A 20610-nucleotide genomic window follows, 5' to 3' on the forward strand; every position below is an offset into this window, starting at 1 on the left:
GTGCTACTATAAGGCTTGTTTACCATGTAAACATCACAGTGTCATGTTTTACGGGCCTGTGAAATAGTTTTTATTAAATTGCTATTCCATATATGTTTTAAAATAATTAAACAAAGCAAATGAAATGTGATAATTAAAAAAAACATTATTCATCCACCAAGCAATGTAGCTCATCAGAAACTGCTGTGTTAATGTAATGAAGTTTCAGTTACTGGAAATTTACTGTAAAATAACTGACGTTAAATTACAGAAATGTCCTGTAAAATAACTGATGTTAAGTTACAGAAATATATTGTAAAATAACAGACGTTAAATTACAGAAATTTGCTGTAAAATAACGGATATTAAATTGCAAAAATGTACTGTAAAATAATGAATGTTAAATTACAGAAATTGACTGTAAAATAACGCATGTTAAATTACAGAAATTTGCTGTAAATTAACGGACATTAAATTACAAAATGTTACTGTAAAATAACTGACGTTAAATTACAGAAATTTACTGTTAAATAGCGGATGTTAAATTACAGAAATTTACTATAAAATAACAGATGTTAAATTACAGAAATTTACTGTAAAATAACTGATGTTAAATTACAGAAATGTATTGTAAAATAACAGATGTTAAATTACAGAAATTTACTGTAAAATAACAGATGTTCAGTTACAGAAATTTACTGTAAAATAACGGATGTTCAGTTACAGAAATTTACTGTAAAATAACGGACATTAAATTACAGAAATTTACTGTAATATAATGGATGTTCAATTACAGAAATTTACAGTAAATTAAAGGATGTTAAATTACAGAAATTTACCGTAAAATAATGGATTTCAATTACAGAAATTTACAGTAAAATAACGGACGTTAAATTACAGAAATTTACCGGAAATTTAAATTTAGGGAAATTTCTGAAACTACTTTAAACTTCTGAATAACAGATTTTTTTAAAATAGTTTACGTATGGCTGCATTTCGTCTTTAAAATAAACACTATAAGGTGGTATGACATCTTTCCTTTTTGCACCTACCAGCTGACTGCTAACCTCCATATAAACGGCTTTCCCACTGTTACCAGTTTGTCCAGTGGCTCACCATGTATGTTGACAGGGTTTGAGTCTGGTGAAGAATGGTTCCAGAAAGTGTTCATTTGAGAGCTTTTGAACACATTATTGATTGGGTTTAGGGAAGGAGGAGGATGGGTCAGTCAGTCGACAATGGCCTCTGGTGGATTTACGCGAGAACAGCAGGTGCGAATGGCACTCATGAGAGAAATTTGAGATTTCCAAATGGGTACACAGCAGCCTCTGGTGGATTCACCAAACAAAAATGGCAAAAATATAGCTCTTGAGATGTACTTGGCGCTCTCCAGAAATGTATATAGTGGTATGTAATTTATAAAAGCTAAGGGACTTTATTAGGCACAGGATGGAGTAGATTGCCTAACCCTCTTACCTGTTATAAATACACTGTAAACCACAGTGTTTGGAAAACCTGTCCCAGGTCATTGTGGACAAACGACTTGATAAAATGAAGCAAAATAAAAGAAAAAAGTCAAATTAAAACGATTTACAATAAAAATGACTACGAAGTAAAAACAAAGTACTCCACAAACAAAGTTGCACGCCTATGTGGATGGGAACTTGACCAATTTGTCTGAGAGGAAAAGACATGCAAGTAATCATATATTATTGGTAACATTTTTGAGTCACAATTAATGCTATTGACTACTGGCTTATTATCTGCCTACTGTTGCAAAATTAACAGTTTTTCCATAGTTATAAAGGATGATTTTAATCTGCAAAGCCTTAACCCAACCACTGCCCTGCTTAACGAGAAGCTAATTTTTTAGAGCTAAAAATTTAGTTAATTATTATTAATAGCATGAATTGTGACATAAACTAAAGTGTTACCATATTATTGTATTATAAAAAAATACATATACAGGGCTCAAAATTAACTTTTTTACTTGGTAGCACCGGTGCTCCCAACTTCAAATATTTAGGAGCACCAAAAAATTTTAGGAGCACCAAAAAAAATTTAGGAGCACCCACCAAAAGTGAATGAGCACCGCTGCAAATAGCTTTTTAAGGGATTTATTGTATTTTAAAACAACATTAATAGGACTTACAAAAACCAGAAACAACTATCTGACTAATGCTGCGAAGACATTGATATTTGTGTGCAATAATTCCAAAATGAATGTCTAATAATCACGCCATAGAATATTAATGATGATAAAAAATGACAATAATAGTAACAATGAATTCTATTTCTCATTATGATACTTCCTTGAATGTGCATGAATGTAGGTTATCAGCTATAAAAAGTCTGTTACTTTATGAAAAATAATTGTATATTTTGCATCAAACAAAAATGAAGCATTGCAGTAAGAAATATTTATTTTGTACTGCTGTTTTTATATGCATGTCAATTTAATAAATAATATTTCTGCTACAAAACAAACAAAAGATTATAATAAATCATTCAATTCAATGATGAAAGCTGCAAAGCAGTCATCAGTAAATAAATAAAAAAATAATATACACTTCAAGAAAGAATAGACAAAAGAAAGTAAGTCTCACTTCTATCACTCTTTAAAAGTTTTGGTTTCAGTTTGTGTCAATTTAAAGGTTCAGTCTGAGATGATCTTCATTTTTCTGTGTTAGTGGAAAAGCTGGCGAGTCAGTCGACCCAATTTATGAGCAGGCAGAGCAGGATTGTCGCGCTAACCACCGGCGCAATACCGGTCTTTGTTATGAGCCGCAGTTTCAGTGTAAACGTAGTAAAGGCGAGCTTCTTTGGCGATGATATGTACAGTATTAGATTTGACTTTTAGCGGACATTTGCGCTGAACACGCAGTGAATGCAACGCATGGAGATTCGGGCACCTTCTCCAAGAAGCGCGTGCTCGATTGATCTCAGCTGGCGGATCATTATTCACCACGTGACGTGTCATGATCGCTTTCAACTGCGCCTCAACTTTAGATGGGGTTTGCAAACCTGTGTGTTTAAGTTTTTACTCTTCAGCCGTTTGCATTTCCAGTGGTCATAAAAGCTCCTTCCCTGTCATCTGACAGCGGAATACCTTGAGTGAATGACAGCTAATATGAACCAATATAGCGGCAAGGAAGACCGATTCAGCACGTTTTTACAAAAAATCAAAACAGGTCGCACTACAACCATTATCTGCAGTCGCACTAATGCGCCAAAATATATTATGAGGTCGCATAGATTAATTTTCGGGCGCATATGCGACCAAAATGGTCGCAATTTCGAGCCCTGATATACATGTGTTAGGTGTAACAACTCGACTCATCCTATCAGAAACAAGGATGGGAAATATCCATTTTAAACTCTATAACAAATTTGTAATATGAATGGGGACGCTGACAGCAGAGTATTTCAGAGAAGTCAGAATTCAGAAAGACATTTAGAGAATGGTCAGGTAAGCAAGAGTCAACACAGGAGCAAACAGATGTATACAATCCAGAAATGAGATCGATAAACAGGCAGATAGTCAGTACAGGCAGGCAGCAGGCAACATAAACAAACAAAGAAAACAATGCTAGGGTCAAACAAGGAAAGCAAGACAAGGAAACCGCGTCGCAATGTTCATACTTCAGTGTAACAAGACTCAGCCTCTGGTGTGTGTTTGTTCTGCTTGTAAAGTCCATGTAATCAGTTCTGAACAGCTTCAGCTGTGTGTTACCAATCAGTGGGAAACCGGAATAGGTGTTAGTGTGTGATGCGTGACTGGATCTTGTAGTCCATATACCGGCGTATTTGTAGTTCCATGCAATCTGTGAGTTTAATGAGAATGTGAATAGGCTACAATAAACTGCTTTTGCTCTCCAGAACACATTGACACCTGGTCGTAGTTTCCTTGTACGCTGTAAAGATATCTGTAAATTAGCATTTTGATTAGCATTGTGATTCATGTTTTTATTTTTCTCCAATTATTTATGCTTTTGAATTGCATTATAGGACATTCATCTTTCTTCCAACAACTTTTAACCTTAAATTTTTTTTTAAAAAAGTGACTTCTGTGAACATTTTTAATAGTTTAAAGTGATATATTGTCTGGTTGGGTGTTGTATGTTACACTACAAAAACAATTTAATAAACTACCAATATATTTTCTGTTATTTTACAGACTTATTAGTTTTTTTTTGTATTATTATTTTATATTTATTTTATATTTGTATATTTCTTATGCATTTTATTATTTCAAACTACTAAAATAAAAGTCACTTTGTTAAAGTGTAGAGATGAATTTTTAACATCAAAAGTCGGTAGAACAGAGATAAAAGTCCCATAATGAAATTCATAACCGTAAGTAAACGCTAAACAATTGTGAATCTCAAAATACAGAAACTGTTAATTCACAGATATTGTGTGTTGTACCTTAATATGCGTCACTGCTGATGATTGCTTATTGTTTAGGTAAGTAATTCAAAAAGAGGCAATGCGGTTTAATGTTGCTTGAGCTTTTCACAGGAAGGATCTGGTGACAGGAGTGAGGGATTGAGGAAGTGAATTTTTCCCCTGTGGTTTTCAGCTACGGCTCACCTGACAGACGGCTCATAAATCACCTCACCTGTGACAGCTGATATCTGTCACTTTATCTGTCAAGCAGATTTGTTCCTCTTAAACTCCAACACTGCTTCAATGCCCTGCACACAAGAGCACAGAGGATGATTTCCTACTCAATCTGTTGTTTTGATCGCTAAGAAACTTGTAGAACTAGAAGAGAACTTGTAGAGTCTAGTTGTGACTTTTAACGACATTTAAACGGTTTTAAACCCCCGAAACAAGATTTAGCCAGATTTGGTTTGAAATGGTATAACAAGCATTTGTTCTAAAGACTTCCCAGCTAAAAGCTACACACTTTAAACAATGCTGTGTTTCACACAATCGATTTGTGTTTGGGCAACATAAAGGAATTAAAGAGCCCCTATTATGGGTATTTGAAAATGACCTTCCTTGCAGTGTGTAACACAGCTCTAAGTAAAGTGTAATATCCAGCTCAAATCTGAAAGTGTGCCGTGTTTAAAACTATTGATTCATCTATACAAGAATCGACTTAGATTTGTTCAAATGAATCGTTTTCATTACCAATCTTTAGCCGTGTCAGTGTGAAGTCTATATGGAACTCAAGCTCCACCCATTTGTTGCAAGCACAGACCCGGGTAAATAAAACCCCAGGCCCCGCCCACAAACACTGTAGAAAGAAAAAGAAGAAGACAAGCACTGTACACTGAAAAAAAAAAAAATTCAAAAATGATTCCTTATATTTACTCAATTGTTTTACGTTAAGTGGTTGTAAACAATTGATTTGGGCTGAATTTAAACAAGGCGACGCAGTGGCGCAGTGGGTAGCACGTTCGCCTCACAGCAAGAAGCTCGCTGGGTTGCTGGCTAGATCCTCGGCTCAGTTGGTGTTTCTGCGTGGAGTTTGCATGTTCTCCCTGCGTTTGCGTGGGTTTGCTCCGGGTGCTCCGGTTTCCCCCACAGTCCAAAGACATGCGGTACAGGTGAATTGGGTCGGCTAAATTGTCCGTAGTGTATGAGTGTGTTTGTGGATGTTTCCCAGAGATGGGTTGCAGCTGGAAGGGCATCCGCTGCGTAAAAACTTGCTGAATAAGTTGGCGGTTCATTCCGCTGTGGCGACCTCGGATTAATAAAGGGACCAAGCCGACAAGAAAATGAATGAATTTAAACAAACACATTAAGTTGAATATTATTAAATTTAATTTGTTTGTTTAAATTCAACACAAATAAATTGTTTGCGACAGTTCTGCATGCAACACTATTTTCAGTGTAGCCGATCCCGGTTGAACCATGTCGTGAAGACGCTGTGCTCTGAAGTGTGAGGGAAAGTTAGTGTTAATTTCACGACCCAAAGATAAAGCTGTGAAGAGTCAATGGTTGAAGTTTATTTTTGCAAAAATACCTTAGCATTATAGCCCCAGCCTTGTGCATTCGTTGGTCTTTTGTTAAAGGAAGGATCATGGAACTTATGGGACTTTGTCACAGCTTGACAGGAACTTTAGGACGTACTCACACTATGTACAGTTGCCTTGAACCGGGCTAAAGCACGCTTGTCCCCCCTCCCGTCTCCCAGATGCCCCGCACTCACATTACCTTCGGGCCTGGGCGCGCTTACGTCATCGATGATGCACTGTTCAGTAAGCGCTTTCGCTCAGCACAGTGGAGATTTCTTTAGATATATTATTTAGTCGTTTGATATGCGGTGACACGCAGTCAAATATTTCACCTAACAGATTTCTTGAGCTGCAGGAATTAGGAGGTTTGCTGATGGTGCAGCTGTCGTGCAGTAAGGGGTTTGCCTCTTTAATAAACTACGACAGTTTGCGTTCATTGAACAGTAAGAGTGATTCCCTGTGTTCGCATGGGTTTCCTCCCGGTGCTCCGGTTTCCCCCACAGTCCAAAGACATGCGGTACAGGTGAATTGGGTTGGCTAAATTGTCAATAGTGTATGAGTGTGTGTGTGAATGTGTGTGTGGATGTTTCCCAGAGATGGGTTGCAGCTGGAAGGGAATCCGCTGCTTAAAAACTTGCTGAATAAGTTGGCGGTTCATTCCGCTGTGGCGACCTTGGATTAATAAAAGAGACCAAGCCGACAAGAAAATGAATGAATTTAAACAAACAAATTAAGTTGAATATTATTAAATTTAATTTGTTTGTTTAAATTCAACACAAATAAATTGTTTGCAACAGTTCTGCATGCAACACTATTTTCAGTGTAGACGATGCCGGTTGAATCATGTCGTGAATACGCTGTGCTCTGAAGTGTGAGGGAAAGTTAGTGTTAATTTCACGACCCAAAGATGAAGCTGTGAAGTGTATGAGTGTGTGTGTGAATGTGTGTGTGGATGTTTCCCAGAGATGGGTTGCAGCTGAAAGGGCATTCGCTGCGTAAAAACTTGCTGGATAAGTTCATTCCGCTGTGGCGACCCCAGATAAATAAAGGGACTAAGCCCTTGAATGAAAAAGAATGAATGAATTATGTCAGACTTTGTGGCTGAAATATCTTTCATTTGAGGCTCAATAATTATATATAAAACCCCATAAATGTACGATTTGTATTTTTAGTACTTCGCTAAATATAATGGAAGCAGATTATCTAAAGGCTCGCGATGTCTTTCTAGCATACGTAACAGACTTTCATGTCTTCTTTGACGAGTCCTGCTGTTTTTAAGAAGCTTTGCTTCAAAATAATTTCTTCTCACATAAAAAAGGAACTTGCATGAATAATCTGAACACTGTTTGAGTTTGTGGCCTAATTCCTCATGTCTTTCTTGAATTCTTAATTCGCACTGAAAGCCATGCAGAAGTTCTGTAGACTGTGCAATCTATGAGCTCCTAAAATAGCACCACAATAGCTGTGGGGAATCATTTATTTATTCGGCTCATAATTCCATCTCAAACATCGCAGCTGAAGAGTAGACATATTTTACTTCATGTGTTTTTACAAGCAGTCTGGGAAACTGCGTAAATGTCCCAGATAGAAATGGCAATTTGCACATAAAGTCTGTAATTGCACACATTAAATGTGACAAGAAGACGTGAGAATAAATGATGATGGTAACATGGCTTTCAAATAAATTCCTTGGTGTGCAACTAAAACTGATTTTGACTAACCAGAGTCAGACCAATGTCAATGCAGACCATCTTCATCAATTAGTATTAATTAATGTATTTACTAACCTGAACTACACTGCAAAAGATATTCAAAATGAGCAGTTTTCCCATATTTTGTGATTCTTGCTTTATTTTTAATTTTTTAAATTGCATTATGAGCCCTGATCTTTCTTTCAACAACTTTTAACCTTGAAAAGTTCAAAACAGTGACTTTTATTTTAACATTTTAATGAAGTGTTATAAAGTGAAAGTCATTTTTTGTTCATGAGTATTATGAGTGTGTGTGTATGGGCCCTATCATACACCCGGCGCAGTGTGGTGCAAGGCGCGGTGCAGTAGTCTTTTGGTAGTTTCAGGTTGGCGCAAGAGTCGTTTTGAGGCGTTGCGCTGCGCTGTTTAAATAGCAAATGCATTAGCGCTCATTTGTGAGCCCATAGGCGTTCTGGTCTAAAAAGGAAGGCGTTCTGAGGCGGGCTGCTGGCGCGTTGCTATTTTGAGAAACTATAATAGATTTTTCATCAGACCAAAACTAACTCGGTCTAAACTCCGGCGCAGAGTTGCGCCTCGCTTACAAATTGCTTAATACGCACAAGAGAGCAATAGGCAAATATCTTTATGAAAACATCTAAATATTAAGGATATATATAGGATATAAATATAAAGGATTAAAATATTACAAAACATATAATTTTCTAGCCTACATAAATATGAAAAATCACTGCTTTTATGTCTTCTTCATCTCGGGAGGCTTTTTCAGTTCATTCATAACAATTTGCTTTTGTATAATGTTATTATTATTAGCAGTATTATTTATTATATCCATATTTATATTTGTTTTATTAAAAACAGGCTTAGATTTGTCCACCTGTCAGGTTTTAGACCATATGGGGCACAGCATGTGTTTTAGGATATAACTCAGGTTTTTGAGCACACTTCGTTATTGTTGTTCATTTATTCGTTTGCTGGAAATTAGAACTGAATTTAGAAATAGTTTTGAAATGAATATTTGTGCTTAACAAACAAAATTAATTATTTATAGGCTAATTGATGTCTGTGCGTAAAGGTTTCCCTATCCAAGAGCGAAAGTGAAAGTGATCCATTATCTCTCATTCTCACGCAGTAGATGCTCTGTTTAACAGTTTTCTGTTAAAAAAACTGTTAACTGTTTGCTTGTGAAATGCTCATTTTTTCCACTTAGACTTACTAAATAGCGAATGCGCTCTTGGCGCGATGCAGCTGACTCTTAAAGGGAATGGGAGATGAGACTCCAATTGGTTTATTCTCAATACACACCTATAACTCATTAAGAAAATAAAGTCAACCCTTTTAGACCATGCGCCAAGGCGCAAGGCAGATTTCCCGTCCTTAAATTAGCAAAAACGCATCCTGACATGCCCTGAAAGCATTTGCGCCCTGCGTTTTGCGCTCTGCGCATGGACCGTCAAAATAGAGCCCAATGTGTTTGCTTACGTATTGTTAGCGTGTTTAAGTTATATTTTTTTCCGATAGTCTACAGAACAAACCACTGTTATACAATAACTTGCCTAATTACCCTAACCTGCCTAGTTAACCTAATTAACCTAGTTAAGCCTTTAAATGTCACTTTAAGCTGTATAGAAGTGTCTTGAAAAACATCTAGTCAAATATTATTTACTGTCATCATAGCAAAGATAAAATAAATCAGTTATTAGAAATGAGTAACTAAATCTATTATGTATAAAAATGTGTTGAAAAAATCTCTTCATTAAACAGAAATTGGAGAAAAATTAAACAGGGGTGCTAATTATTCAGGAGGGGTAATAATTCCGACTTTAACTGTATATATACATACAGTTTCTCAGAAAATACAAAAGGTTAAGACTGAAAGTGCTGCTGACTTCAAAACAAACCCATCATGCGTGTGAATAGTTGCGCCAAGTCAGCTTGCTAGTAGAGACCATCAGGCATCAATGTCAAGCATTTAATTTTTTACGTCAGAAAAAGCTGCCTGTCTTGCCATGGTTGTGAGCTAGCAGTCAGCCTGAGGAAACTGTCTCTGGGGCTCTTCTGTTCTCACAGACGCTTCAACACTGATGCTTGCGTGATGGTCACAAAACAGCTGCGGCGCTCTGACTGCCACAGAGAACTAATGAAGTTTGTTTTGCTGAACACATCTGAGTAGAGGCATGCTGAATGTCTAGAGGTGATGCTTTAAAAAAACATTTAAAACATGTCCATTACTATTGTGTGGAATGCAAGCGAGTTTATATGTGCGCATGTATGTGAGTGTATGCATGCATCAAGTTTATGTATATAGGCAAGTTTCATATATATTGTTTTAAACATTTAATAGTATAGGTGTATATGCGAGTCATTTATAGGTGTATATGTACCTGTTTTTTTGTATGAATTGATAAGGAAGCAGTGTCCAGATGATCTGATATATTTAGCTGGTTCATGGGGGGTTAGCTTGACCAACGTGATGAAAAGAAACGTTTTATCAGCAGTTTCTTTATAAAACCCATTGCTTTCCAATAATTTAATTACATAATAAACCTTTATAATTTGCTTGAGGATTCCTAGCATTATCTTTTAATATATATTTTTTATATTTAGCATAATCTTTATTATTCAACAGATGTAATTCCTTTATTAATCAGATTATTTCAATTTTAAAAGCTTATTAATCATTATTTATATGATAAATAACAATCTCGTCCATTTAAACTCAAATCACTTTTGAGAAGTCTATGCACATACACATATTAAATCCCTTGTATGTTCACAACTAGTTGTACACTAAAAAAATCCGTAATTTTATGATGTATTTCCGGCAGCTGGGGTGGTGGAAATAAACCGTAGAGTAACGGCCATTTAATTATAGAAATATACTGTAAAATAACGGATATTACATTTTTGTAATTTAATATCCATAATTTTACATTGAAAATTCTGTAATTTAACGGCCGTTATTTTATGTTTTTTCACTGTAAATAATTAAATATACCGTAAATTTACAGATTTTTTTTTTTTTTTACAGTGTATATACGTTTGTGAATTTTATTTTGTATGTTTGCATTAGTGTTATGTGGGTGTTTATGCACTCTTCGAGTTTATATTAATATGTGAGAGTTTTTGGGCGCATATGCATAGATCTAGTTTATATGTACAGTTGAAGTCAGAATTATTAGCCCCCCCTTTGAAATTTTTTTCCTTTTTAAATATTTCATAAATGATGTTTAACAGATTCAGGAAATACTCACAGTATGTCTGATAATATTTTTTCTTATGGAGAAATTCTCTGTTTTATTTCGGCTAGAATAAAAGCAGTTTTTTATTTTTTTAAACATCATTTTTAAGGTCAAAATTTTTAACCCCTTTAAGCTATTATTTTCGATAGTCTACAGAACAAACCATCGTTATACAATAACTTGCCTAATTACCCTATCCTGCCTAGTTAACCTAATTTACCTAGTTAAGACTTTAAATTTCACGTCAAGCTGTATAGAATTGTCTTAAAAAAAATCTAGTAAAATATTATTTACTGTCATCATGGCAAAGATAAAATAAATCAGTTATTAAAACTATTAAAAACTGGTTATAATTAAAGTTTAATTTAAATCCCACAGCAGGACTATTCAATTAGTTTGTCATGGGGGCCGTTTCATGAACTGGAACCCCAAAAAAGCGCCGGAAAGATATGACTTGCAATATTAGTGATAACACAACTAACATATAACACAACTAACATATCTTTTGTTTACATTGCACTGAAAGGCATGCACAACTCTCACCGTGAGATGTTTTCTACTGCGTGCACCTGGAAAGAGGCAAACGCGTTGCTCTGCTTGTGCGGGCATATTGTCATATATTCTTACATTAGAAATTACAAACTTGCAACGGAAAAGACGTGATATGGGAACAGCCGCTGATATAGTTAATCAGGTGTGCGTGCGTATTAGCCTCGGTGTACGTACTTGGAACTTAAAACTAGCGCACAGGTGGCAACTTGGCATAACTTAGTTTAATTGTAGCAGTTTCGTTTCGTTCTGTGCAACAGAAATGCCTTTACGATTAATTAACTGTGACGAATTAAAGCGCAGTTATTAGTGAAATTGGCTAATCGTTGCATCCCTATTGATGATATCAATGCATAGTACAAAAGGTCTTTTCTAAACACCTATCCTGAATGTTTTCAGCTGCCCGTGCCATTAGCTTATGGTGACTCACTCTCTGCGCAGCTTCTGCAGCTCATGCTGTATTGAACAGACGCACGTCACTTTATTACTATAGAGGCTGTTTTTCGACTGAACTAAATTTATTTTTGATGTCTTGGTCACTATTTGGAGGGCCGGAACGATTTGCCACGTGAGCTGGGTTGGGCCTGCGGGCCGCAAATTGAATAGCCATGTCCTACAGCCTCATAGCTATGGACCAATCAGCAGAAAAAGGGCCGTCTCCATCTTGTGCACGCCCACCTGTTGAAATCTCGTTTTTTCGATGTTCGTTTTCTGATCAAAGGAATAAACGAATAAATGCATAGTTGTGATTACTCGTTATTTAGTTTTTGTTTTGTGTTTGTTTAAATTCTCCGTTTTAAGTTAAAAACAGGATAACAGATGAACTTTTTTTTTTGTGCCTACAGAATAAACAGTAACGCAAAATATTGACTTTTTCTGGTGTTTCCCTCACCAGAATAAATAGAATGAACAGATGATACACAAACCCGATGACATATTTAACAAAGTATAGCTTTAGTTCATTTGAGTGAATTTAAAAAGCTGTAAAATATGTTAAAAAAATTACTTGAATATAATTAAATGTCAAAATATAAATTTCAGTCGATTAAAAAAGCTTAACAAATGAGTTTTGCTTCTATAAATGTACATAGAATACGTTGAAAAAAATTATTCAGAGGAGATTCCTTGGATTTACCACATTTTTTTACGTTAAGTGGATATAAACAATTTATTTGAGCAGAATTTAAACAAACAAATTAAGTTGAATTTTATTAAATTTAATTTGTTTAAATTCAACACAAATAAATTGTTTTCAACAGTTTTGCAGACATCATTTTTTTCAGTGTACTAAAAAAACACACTTCCTTTTTTTCTGATAGGAAGAGTACATGATCACAAAATTACGATTCCTCTTCAATAATATTCTAAAAGAGTTTGCTTTTCTTTAGACCGTAATGCAGCTGCTATGCAACATGTTTATTTAATTTAGTATTTTTTTACCCTCTCCATTTAACATGCCTAGTAATATGAAAAGCTTTTGAACAGAAGCTTCGGCTATCTTCAGAGAGAATTAATTGCAATTGCGTTTTTTTTTTTTTTTTTTTGATATCTCTAAAGCAAAACGAACCATTGCAGCAACCTTGACTGGGGGTTTTTAAATACTAAAGAAAGCACTTTCCTCCAAACGCAGAGACCATAGCAACGTAATTGGTTTTCTGAGCGGTGACACTGTGTTTTTTGCTGAAGGAGCTTCTCTCCGCTCTTGAGTCCTGTGGTTGTGTAAGGACAAGGCAACAAAAGAAGCGTGTTTACCTTGAACATTGTCTTTTCTGACTCTGTGCTGAGTGGAAACGAGATTGCATGTGAGTCTGACATTCTCTGAAGAAGTCCTCTGTAATTGCCAGCACTGCGGTTTGATTATGGCTGCAGCCCACGGGGAGTGTGAGTATGTGTGTGTGTTCGTTTGTATGTGTTTCTCCTTTATGTCAATGCAAAATAATTAGAATTTTTTTGGTTAGGGTTAGGCTAGTGTTAGGTTAGAATTACTGTAATGTTGCTTTAGTGCAAACACCCCAGTGTAAGATTGTGTAAGCAGCGGTAAGCAGGAGTTAAACTGTACTTTGGGAGGTAAATAAATCATTATTTTCCCACAGTATACTCTCTCTATATGATCAAAAATGGAACTATGTAAATCTTTTATTCTATATATAATAATGTTTATACAGGCAAACACAGTTTTACCGCTTTTTTAATTCACTCAAATACCTAAAGCTACAGTTAAAGTCAGAATGATTTGCCCTCCTCAATTATTAAGCCTCCTTTCCACTGCACACGACAAACGACAAGCGACAGACCGGAAGTCATTCATTTCCAATGGAGAGCGGGACAAGCGGGCAGTTCCGATCATCTCCGTATGCAGAAAATTCGGATCTGATTTGAGCTGTGGATTCGTTGAAATATTTGAACTCTTGCGACTAGACCGTATGCGACTGGCCGACCAGATGTGATGTACAATTGTTGTACAATTGTTGTACAGTGTTGTACAAGCAGGTCCGTGCGCGAAAGATGAGAAATACTAGTTTTTTTGGTTATATTTTGAATTAGAAAAATGTCTATATTACAAAAAAACATTTCTGTTCATAAATGTAAGTAATAAAAATATGGTTTATGTTGTCTCCACATCTCCCCCAAAATGTTAGCAGTCTATGTGTTTTTTAGTATTCATTCATTCATTCATTCATTCATTCAAGCATGGTAAACAAACCGAGAATAAAGGCTCTTGCTTTGGCACTCCTTTACATCCGACCATGCTTCGGACACTGCGAGAACAGCTTCTTTCCCATGGTGCACGTCAGAACTGAAAATTCTGTGCGACTGCCACAAGGGGGCGTATTCCGACAGTCGTGCCCAAATGTCGTGTGCAGTGGAAAGGCGGATTTAGCCACCTTGTATATTATTCCGTTTAACAGAAAGAAGATTTTTTTCAAGGCATTTTTAAACATCATAATTTTAATAACTGATTTCTTTTTCATGGTTACAATGCATAATATTTTATTTTACCCCTCCCCCTAAAGGCCAACGTATGTGTAAGCAGGAAAAACATCTCATGGATTCCGATTTACTCAAATCAGATTCAGGCCTTGTTCACATGTGGAAATTTATCCGATATGAATCAGATCTGTGTTCTCGTGTCTGCAGTGTAAGCAGGTAGATCGGATTTTCTCCTGTCCATGTGAGTCGCGTATCAAAAAAAAAAAAACATAGCAAATGACATCAATTCTGTCACTTTAATTTCCTAACAGAGTTCCAAACCTTAAATCTCATATACTAGGACAAAAAAAGCTTTTATATTGTCATGTAGCACAAGTATTTAAGCATGTTAACAAAAAAGAGAAAGAGAGAGAGCGCAACATGCGCCACGTAAACGATATAAACTAAAACTGTTGCATACATCACGTGCATAAATCACGCCATGGAAATAACATGGAAACGCCCACTCTTTTTTTCCTAGTCATTGCGTCTTTGCTGTATGCAGTGCAAAGGCAGTTCATAGGATACGAGTCACGTTGTGAAGTTTATTTAAGAACTAATTTCGAGAAGATTACGTGCTTATGATTGCTTGCAGCCAGTCCTGCATTATTTAATTTATGATTCACCAATCAGACGATTCCTAAACCACTATAAATACCATAAGTTCCATATAACAGCCATCTTCGTTTCGAAGAATCCCCCCTTCCACACCAACTCCTCCTCCTTTCCTAGATGGGTGGTACAGTGACCCAGTGGTTAGAACTGTTGCCTCACCAAGTCCGTACCAAGCCAGCTGACGTTTCTGTGCGGAGTTAACACGTTCTCCCCGTGCTCACTTGGGTTTCCTCCCACCGACCAAACACATGCAACTTAAGTTAATTGACTAATCAAAACGGCACTATAGACACTCTCCTAGTTAGTAGTTATCTCTTAAGAGCAATCACTATCTGTTCATTAGCTACTACAGCAGAGGAGTTCTCGAGATCTACCTGAGTTCAAACTCCCCTCTCGCCCTGCAAACGGTAGGGAGCCCCGAGCTTGAGGATCTTATGAGCTTAGGGCTCTCTCTTTGAGCAAACAAGCTTTTATAATCAATCATCAGCTAAGTGTTAACTCTTTAATAAAAGATGATGCAAGCGGGTCGTCAAAAAAATCAGATACAGTCACAAAATTGAATTCATTGCTCAAGATCTGCAGTGTGAATGCAGCCATATTGGAGTGATGGAAACAAGTATTTTTTTTTTTTAATTTCCGGACTAAAATAGTGTTTCCCAGTGATTTTGACGCCCACCGCATGGGCATGTAGTAGTGTGTTTTTCCTCGCTCAACGATTTGATTGACAGGCACTATGTTTCTATAATAACATGTATACACGTTTAAATATTTTTGTTTAAAATATTTGTACAACTCTCTGTGATTTTTATAAGCTTAAACATTTTTAAAACAGAGCATATTTGTAATAAAGACAGTAAAATAACTAATTCTCAACCGCTATAATCACCACAGCTGCATGTGTAAGTAAACGCAAATAGCCCATTTCCACTGAGTGGTATGGTACGGTTCGGTATGCTTTGCTTTTATGGCCATTTCCACTGTCAAAAGGTACCAAAAAGCAAACCATACCGTACCACTTTTTTAGGAACCCTTTCAAAATGTTACCTAGCATGACAAAATGGTACCAAAAGGCATAGCTAGATGCGCAGCTGAACGCTATTGGTACAGAGAACACTAGCGCATACACAAGCCAGAAAAAAAATAAATTAATAGAAACGCCTTTTTTAAATACACAGCCGAGACATTACATCGTAATAATATAAACATAAAAACAAGCCACACGAGCTCAAACAAACACTTTCATTGTCTTGATAAACAGCCACAAAGCCAAGAAGCACAAAATTTGCCGTGTCCTGTTTTTTTTTTTTTTTTACATGAGGTCGTCAAAAAGCGAGAGAGGTTTCACTTTCTCCAAAGAGCTCACGTAGGCTTGCCGTGCATCTATATTTGAAATAAGGAACTTCTTGAGCTGATGATAATAACGTGTGTGTGACATCCAATCCTTTCAGAAACGGTGAAGTGCGAAAAAACCAAGGAGAAGCCAGAAAAAACAAAGGAGCAAATGATTATTTCAGCAACCTAAAACATAAACAAACAGCCATGTTTAACTGTTATCATCACCTTTTGAACCATTATGTACGCAGAATGACGGAATTACTCTCTAACGGAACTTATATGTGCTGCTGAAGATTAAAGTTACAGAGGAGAGATTTACACTGACTGTAGGCTATATGTTGCATGTTGTTCTTGAACCCAAATAAGGACTAAATGTAGTTGCAGACGTTACAGTAGGCTATTTGATCTGCAGTTATTATCTAATCACATTCATAGAAAAGTTACTAATAAACATTTATAAACAAGTATTTAGGTGTATAAAGCATCTGTTTTGTGAGAAGTGCTTCTCAGATGACATGTGACTGACCCGTACAGCTTCACTTTGACATTTCCTCGAGCGAGAATGACGTGGACTGAAACTTTGGAAATATTTAAACGCAAACCTGATAAAGGTGACCCGTACCGTACTGTACCACTCAGTGGAAACGGGGATATAATATGTGTGTGTACTGCAAATGGCATTTGTTGGAGACTCATCATTTCAGAAAGGCTTGAACTTACTTGTTATTTTTGACTAATGAGCTGTATTTCAGTGACTTCCGTCTCTCTCTATCACTGGCTGCTGTTCATCTGATGTATTACAGGAGAAGCAGATAGGAATGGTGGCCGGTGACAAGCAGCTCATTTGCATTTAAAGCTATGGGCTACAAAAACAAAAACTACACTGAACTCAGACACCAAATTGGGCATATTCTAGAGCACGGGTGCTCAATCCTGTTCCTGGAGATCTACCTTCCTGCAGATTTCAGTTGCTACCCATATCAAACACACCTGCCTGTAATTATCAAGTGGTGTTCAGGTCCTAATTAATTGGTTCAGGTGTGTTTGATATGGATAGCAACTGAAATCTACAATAAGGTAGATCTCCCAACACAATCTCACGGCAATTCGTAACTTTTTCATTTAGTGGCTAATTCGTATGAATTCGTACGATCTAATTCGTACAATTTAGTATGATTTGCTTATCCCCCAATGACGGTTGGGGTTAGAGGTGGGGTCAGGTGCCACACCTCCTTTTTAAAATCGTACCATTTCGTACGACTGAACTCATACGAATTCGTACGAATTAGCCACTAAACTGGCAAAATGTAAACTACTTACGTTTTCTCGTGAGATCAGGCTGGATCTCCAGGAACAGGATTGAGCACCCCTGTTCTAGAGGGTATAATTAATGATCTGATAGCCAGTATTTTGAACTAAAACTTTACAGACACATTCTAGAGACACCAAAGTCTTATCTTACATCTTGTTAAAGGGGTAAAATAGGTGCCCTTTAAAGACTTGGTTAGGTTATTTAAGGTTATTTAAGGTTATTTGGTTAGGTTATTATTAGGCAAGTTGGGGTAATTAGGCAAGTTTTAGGAAATACTGTGCATAACTGAATTATATTGAAGTAGATTTTTAAAACACTTTTCACAGCTTTTCCCAGCCTTTTTAATTCACTTAAATGACCAAAAGCTATATTTAGTTAAATATTTTGTTATCATCTCAAAGTCATTTAAATTGGACATTTAATTCACTTTTATTGTAAGGATTGTAATAACTTTGAAAAGTATGCATGGTGTTTTTAATGGTTTTTTTTTTTTTACTAGAAATTAATTAATATAGTAATTTGTTTTTAAGCTTTTTGGTTTATTTGTAGAAAGAAAGAAAGAAAGAAAGAAAGAAAATTATGTCATTATTTACTTTAAACATATTTAGGTTTCTTTCACTTGTTGAATATACTCAAGATATTTTTTAAAATGTCATATTTGTGTAGTATTTTTTTGTAGTTTTATAGTATTTTAGCTTCTTCAAAATATCTTCCTTTATGTTCAACTGTAAAAAAAAACTATTGGTTTGTGCTGCTCTGATTGCCTGCTGCATCCAACTGTATCAGCTGGCACATCACTTGATTCAGCTTCATTGTCTGCTCTCCCATTGGTCATCGCAGTGTTGCCGCATGGGTGAATTACTTAAGGGCACATTTGGGATTTCAGAGAGGACACAAATTCTTCACTCTACCCGAAACAATTGCAGCGTTGCTAAAATGAGTGCCAGTGGTGCTTGGGTTTTATCGCCTTCGAAGGAAGAACGAAGAGATTTGAGGGATTTTCTAGATCTATATTATTGTTATTAAGAACTTCTTTTGACAAAAATAAAATATAAGATTAGCATTAATGTTGTGTACAATCCTGAGAATTTTTTTCACATCACGTCTAAACATTTATACTTTACATTTATTCATTTAGCAGACTGTTTTATCCAAAGTGACTTACAAATGAAGATAAAATGCGCACTTAAAATCACCAGCAGCAATATATACAGTGCATCCGGAAAGTATTCATAGAGCTTTACTTTTTCCACATTTTTTATTATTCCAAAATGGATTAAATACATTTATTTCCTTAAAATTCTACACACAATACTACATAATGTCAATGTGAAAAATGTTTTTTTAAATTGTTATTTTTAAATTTATTAAAAATAAAACACCTGATAAATCACATGTACATCAGTATTCACAGCCTTTGCTCAATACTCTGTTGATGCACCTTTGACAGCAATTAAAGCCTCAAGTGTTTTTGAAAATGATGCCACAAGCTTGGCACACCTGTCTTTGGGAATTTTTGCCCATTACTCTTTGCAGTACCTCTCAAGCTCAAAATCAGGTTGGATGGGAAGCGACAAATGGTACAGCCATTTTCAGATCTCTCCAGAGATGTTTAATAGGATTTAGTTCTGGGCTCTGGCTGGGCCACTCAAGGACATTCACCGAGTTGTTGTGAAGGCACTCTATTGATATTTTGGTGGTGTGCTTTGGGTCATTGTCATGCTGGAAGATGAACCGTCGCCCCAGTCTGAGGTCAAGAGCACTCTGAAGCAGGTTTTCATCCAGGATGTCTCTGTTCATTGCTGCATTCATCTTTCTAGTCTTCCAGTGACTAGTCTTCCTGTTCCTGCTGCTGAAAAACAATCCCACAGGATTTTATTAGCCTGGTGATGAGCGGTGCCTGGTTTTCTCCAAATGTAATGCCTGGCATTCACTCCAAAGAGTTCCATTTTAGTCGTAACAGATAAGAGAATTTTGTTTCTTATGGTCTGGGAGTCCTTCAGATGCCTTTTGGCAAACTCCAGGCAGGAGTGGCTCTCGTCTGGCCACTCTACCATACAGGCCTGATTGAAAATCCTTTCTTGGAGGTGTACAGACAATTCCTTTGGCTTCCTGCTTGGTTTGTGCTTTGACTTGCACTGTCAACTCTGGGACCTTTTATAAACAGGTGTATGCCTTTTTGAATCTTGTTCAAATCAACTGAATTTACCACAGGTGAACACCAATTAAGCTGCTAAAATATCTCAGTTTAATTTAGAGCTTCACGGCAAAGGCTGTGAATACTTATGTACATGTAATTTTTCAGGTTTTATATTTTTTTCAGATTGTCATTATTGGGTATTGTGTGTAGAATTTTCTGGAAATAAATGAATTTAATCCATTTTGGAATAAGGCTGTAACATAAAAAAAATGTAGAAAAGTGAAGCGCAATAAATACTTTCTGGATGCACTGTAGATGCTATGAAACAGGCCACACTGCGAAGAACAATCAAAATGGTAATGTCAATCAAATAAAAAAAAAATGTTTTAAACAAATTAAATATAAATATAATATTTGAACCTTCTTGTCTACCAATAAATAAATTAATGAATGTAGATGGCAGTGCAAGTGCACATTGATTTTTTAATGCCACAGCAAAAACACAAAAGATGATAACTGTAATAATATTGCTAAATGCGATCACACCAGACGTGGTTATTAAGGGTGAGTGATTTACATGTTAAGTCAATTCAAAGAAGCGATTTGACATCCTGTAGCAATATTTGTGCTAACAAGGTGACTTGAATGACATGGCGAGAATTGCACATTTCGGGCATTTGGCGTGCAATTTGCACAAGTTGAAACTTTGTTGGATATTTGTGCCATGTTAACCAATCAGGAGCTTGCTCTAGTAGTTGAGGCGTGATTATGATGTAGTGCATATTGTGTC

At 36.1% G+C, this 20610-nt stretch overlaps 1 protein-coding gene and 1 long non-coding RNA gene across 2 annotated transcripts in view; both read left to right on the forward strand.

Annotated features, from left to right (window-relative positions):
- Positions 1-20610, forward strand: part of pcp4b (Purkinje cell protein 4b) — a 61707-nt gene that overhangs the window by 22981 nt on the left and 18116 nt on the right. The gene's annotated exons all lie outside the window — the stretch shown is intronic.
- LOC141378007 (uncharacterized) lies at positions 11492-16166 on the forward strand. The gene is made up of 3 exons (XR_012391267.1): positions 11492-12222; positions 12268-13299; positions 13516-16166. It is a non-coding gene; the product is annotated as an uncharacterized lncRNA (long non-coding RNA).

This window comes from Danio rerio, chromosome 15 (assembly GCF_049306965.1).
Source record: "Danio rerio strain Tuebingen ecotype United States chromosome 15, GRCz12tu, whole genome shotgun sequence".
In the NCBI taxonomy this organism is placed as follows: domain Eukaryota; kingdom Metazoa; phylum Chordata; class Actinopteri; order Cypriniformes; family Danionidae; genus Danio; species Danio rerio.